We start from the raw sequence: 5,289 nt of genomic DNA, 5'->3' as shown, positions 1-5,289 counted from the left end.
TGTGTGTGTGTGTGTGTCGTGCTTGAACAATTCTTATCCGTCCCCTTGTGTAAGAAAATCCTAGGGTAAAAACTAGATAGAAATAAGTAGGTGTAGTATGCACACACCCACACCCACATCCATACGTTGGCCTCCCGCCCCCCCCCCTCCCAAAAAAATAACAGGGCTGGACTCATTCTGCTTACCATTGCCATGGCCTTCGCCACAGAACCCGCAATCCAGCCCAGCCCAGCCTAGCCCAGCCCTACTTACGTCCAAAAAAAAACCCACACACCCATCAATCATCATCCTTATCCTTTTGTTTTAATCTACCCACGGGCATTGTATAGCACCGACATGTCCAAACACCCATGTTTGCTGTTCCTGAATTTGAAAAAAAAACATGCAAAGAGGTAGAAAAAAAACCGGCCCTACTGTAACCCAGCACCTGGTAAATCCATGCCCACCCCCCCACTCACACACACACAGCATGTATGAGTACGTAGGAGTAGGAGTAGGAGTAGTAGTTTTTGGACGCATTTCTGGGTTTACTTTAGTTGTTCTGCATCTACTTGGTGCTCCCGCCAAGGTGTCGAGTCCTTGAGCGCTAAGGAACTTGGGTACTTACAGTAAGGAAAGTAAGTACCAGGCTGGCACACATACTCACATACATACACACATACATACACACATACATACATACATACATACATCCATGTACCAAACTAACTAACTAGCTAGCTAACTAACTAATCAACTAATCAACTAGCCAGCTAGCTAAGCACACCCAACGTTTGCCCAGACGGAACTAAACATGGGAGGGGGGGAGTGAGCACGAAAAAAAAGAAGAAGACCAACCAACCAACCAACAAGGAGACAAGGGAGGAGGGGAGGGGAGGGGAGGGGGTTGTTAGCGGTATCGCGGGGCTTGGCGATGATGCAGGGCGCCCGCCCTTCCCTCTTTCTCTCAGTCTCTCTCTCTGTCAGTCTGACTTTTTTTTTGGGGGGGGGGGAAGGGGGGGGGAGTTTTTCCGTCTATCTAGTGTAAATGTATGTACATTCAACTCGTTCGTATCTATCTATCTATCCACCCATGCATGCTGCATTCACTACGAAATCCTCCGCCCTTGAGCCTCCGCTAACCTATTTCCTTTGAACGAAAAAAAAACCCCCAGCATCATCACGATCACTGGTGTTACTAGTGTCGTACTCGCCATGGCCATGGCCATGCAATCCACGCCTGCTATTCCCGGACGCACTTGATAGTATCAGTTAGAGTAGTAAGTTGGTTTAGTTAGTTAGGTACGCGCGTGTTGCCCAGCCCAAGAAACCCGAGACTAAAATAATCACCATGTACATCCAACGCCCGCTGGGTACCCACTCGACTGCTAACTAACTAACTAGCTATAGTGTGTACATGTATACCCATACCCAGACCTCGTATCCGCACATCGTGACACTACTATCCCATCCACCCGCTCGTCCGTCTTGTCCTAGTGCCGTGCGTGTAAAGTGCATGTGTGTGTGTGTGTGTGTGTCCCAGCCTTGTGCAATCTAGTCAGTCAGTCACTCGCCATACTAATCACACAGCCACTAGTCCCAACCCTCGCCTTCGCCTTCGCCTCAATCTAAAATAACCCCCCCCCACCCCCCCTAACTCGAGTGACTCGTGTGTGTGTCGTGCAGGCCTGGCAGAGACAGAGCCTCGGAAACCAAGACTTTCTGCGGCTCCGCCGAACAATGGCGCTTGTGTATGAGACAGAGTGCGCGGAGATGCGAATGCGAGTGGCGAATGGGGCGAGGAAAGGGGGCGAGTGCAAGGAAAGGACCGAGAGGTTGGAGGGCTGGGCGGAAGACTGGCTGGGTCTGTGGGTGGGAATATACGCGGGTTTTCTTGGTGGTTTGGGGGGTGGGATGGGCTGGGTAGTTGAGTGAGTGAGTGGCAAAGGTATGTGGGTTTGTTGGTTGGTTTGTTGGTATGTATGTATGTATGTATGTATGTAGGTAACTAGCTAGCTAACTAGCTATCTAGTTGTATATACATATGTATATCTCTATGTATGTATACATGTATAGGACTTGCACTCTCCATCCATCCATCTACCCATCCAACGGACGAACTCCCCGATCTCCCGCCCAACCGCCTTGCCATGGCCGTCCCCACGGCGGAAATAACACAAACACAAAAAAGAAACACTATCAACCGAGTTACTGACCTGACGTGCATACAAGCGCACACACCACGTCTGACGTACATGGCTACGTAGATGAAGGGAGCACCGCGTCATGCTGGTCATGAAACGTACCGGGCCGACGAGTAATGGTTGAGATAGGAAGGAGAATGCTATGGCTGTGAGAGATGGTATACGGAACACTTGGCGTGGTTGTAGCGTAACCCGTACGTAGCGTATCGTAGCGTATCCATGTACTTGGACAGAAAACGAGTCGAGTCGAGTCGAGTCGAGTCGAGTCGAGATAGCACCACGTTACTACTCTTCAACAATGGACGCTGTACTTTGCAGCATCCACAAGATGACGTTTCGCCCTGTTTCATTTTTTTTTGTGCGCGTCGAGCACGTTTGCATCTGGGCCCTCCCGATGGTGTGACGTTTGCATACATACATAGTCATGGGCGGCCCACTGCCAACGGTCTTACGGCCAACGGCCAACGGCCAACGACCACGGTCATGCAGCGCATCTTGACTCTGAATTTTTTTTTCTTGTCCTGCTGTTTCGCACTCCCATCTAAACGCCCATCTCCGATCCCGGTCCCGGTGCCGTCGGACCATCTGATTTTATCTACGTACGTAAAACGCAGCCGGTAGCGTAGCGTACCTGACTCTGGGGCGGCGGCCAAGCGAGAAGGGGGGGAGGGTGGACGCTGCGTTACGTGGGTGAATTGCCAAGACCCGGGCGCTTGTTGGTCGGGCGAAAAAAAATATTGGACTGGACCGCACTCGAGTCGAGTCGAGTCGACGCTTCTGCATGGTGGACTCGACTCGCTTCGACCTCGACTCGACTCAATGTGCTGGTCGGCATAGGCGAACATGACCGATGTCACGTCAGACAGGTGCAGGGGGGCATGGAGAGTGCCAGAGCGCTAACACCGGCAGTGGATGCTGTTTCGCAGAGGAATTGTCCCGAGGACCCGGGCGGGCGAGCTTGGCAAAAGTGGTGGGTTGATGGTAGGGGAAGGAGAGGAAGAGGAAGAGAGGGGGCGTGGATGAATGGGTGGATAGCATGCATGGCTGGATGAATAGGTGAAGAGGGGGTGTAGGGAGGGGAGGGAGGGGGCGAACAAAGAATCGGGCAAGGTCTATCTGGTAGTGTGCATGTATTTCCTTCTCGTGTTCATGGAAATAGCAAAGTCTCTGGCTTACCGACGCAAGATAATGGTTTCCCGCGGTCTGCGCTCGCCAAGTAGACAGCTTCGTTTGCTGCATCACCGTCATGTACATTCACCGCGGACGTGCGGTGCACTTTCTCGCCCACACACATACACATGTATGAATGTCGACGCGTAGGGCGTAGGTAAGAAAGGATAAAAAGCCTCAAAGCCAAGCCAAGTCTGCACTGCTGCTCCAACGAACCATCTGACATGTGCCTTCTGAACGGTGTACAATAAACACCTGATCACGCAGAAAGAAAAAAAAACACCCCGTAGGAATATACCCGCACCACCAGAACCCCCTCGCACACCACACTCCCCCGCTGTTTTCCCCTTGTTCTGCACGCCAAAATGCTGGTTAGCCGGCGGCTCAGTACTGCACACCCTCCTTCATCCTTCCCACTCCTGTTTTTTTCTTCCAGAATGCGCAGGAACCGGCTTCGATGAACCCAGTGGCATATCCAGCCTATCCTGACCAAGCGGCTTGACTTCCGTCGTGACGATCATTACTGGTTTGGTCTTGTTTGGTCTTGCTACGGGTATCTGGATATGTGCGGTACACCGTTCATGATGGATGTTGTACTGATCTTCCCCCCTTTGAGGCTTCATTTTGTGCTTCTAAAAGTTTATGCAAGGGTGTGTTGGTTATGTGCTTACCTGACCTCATCATGCTCCTGTTCATGCTCATCTTCTCATCAAGACAACCTACATCATCTTCTCACCTCCCTTGGGCACAGTCCAAATCAAGCGAGACGGTAAGTCGGCAAGAAAAAGCGAAGAAGCGAAAAAGAAGACGGTCGTGTCCGCCTCGCCCCTCACCCATGTTCACGATAACCCTGGTCCGTGTGGTGGTGGTGGTGGTCTGACTCCACACTTTTCTTCTTTTACCCCAGACCCCAAGAAGTACATAGATTAAATCTCGGCTTTTGAGGCTCAGGAACCGTGGAGTGCTGCTGTCGTGCATACGTGGGGCTGGGGCTGGATAAATGGCCACCGGGGGGCAAGCGAAAGGAACAAAAGGGCAAGGCGGATGGGACGAGAAGAAAAGAGTTTAGGGCTACATGCGTGCTTGCACGCGGTTTCGGAGATGCATGTGGACTGAGGTGTGTGTTGCGAGAGGTGTGGGCTGCTAGGTGCAGTGGCTAATGTCTGCCGGTGGATGCTTCGATTGTGCCTGTTTGTTCCTGTCACGAGGTGCTGGTGCTGGACCTGTCCTTTGCCTCTTCATTGGCGAGGTAGGTCCCTTACCTGGTTGATGCACTCAGGGAGTGGTTGATTTGAACGAGAGCATGGCTAACAGATGGATTAATGCCAGGGACAAGGGCGGCAGCAACGGCCAAAGAGCAGAGGGTCTGGGTCTGGCGGTAGGGTGGCAGCGATCGGTGATGAGCATCGTCGCTTTTCTTGTTTTGGTGTGGGTAGCACATGCTGCTAACTCTGTGCATTGCTGGAAATGCAAGGATTCTGGCGCCGCTGGAGAACAAGGTGTGGAGATGAGCGTGTGGATTAGTGCTGCATACTGGCGGACAGATCCTTCGGAGTGTGGAGAGGGGGGCAATCGGGTGAATGCACATTGTATACCGCATGTGGTATTCAGTGCAGCACTATCCATTGTTCCATGTGTGTTCGCTTTCTTCTCTCGAGTCATGCATTTGTGCACACCCTCGTGGTGTGTATGGGCTTTGCAAGATCACTATGCATTATGCGGGGAAAAATAAGACCTGGGGTCAATGGATCAGGTGCGTTTGATGGGCTCGGTATGCTATGTGGCTTGCAGTGCATAGAGCAGAGCAGACATGCAAGTCGGGAGTGGATACGAATGATGGGCATACGGCCGGGGGGGGAGGGCGCTGAGAGGGCAGTGGCTGCGTGATGCTCGCTCCGATATGAATCTCGTACATCGGTTGGCGTTCTGGCTGACA

The sequence above is a fragment of the Exserohilum turcica genome (genome assembly GCF_000359705.1).
Source record: "Exserohilum turcica Et28A unplaced genomic scaffold SETTUscaffold_6, whole genome shotgun sequence".
Taxonomy (NCBI): domain Eukaryota; kingdom Fungi; phylum Ascomycota; class Dothideomycetes; order Pleosporales; family Pleosporaceae; genus Exserohilum; species Exserohilum turcicum.
This window is presented reverse-complemented; position numbering follows the sequence as displayed.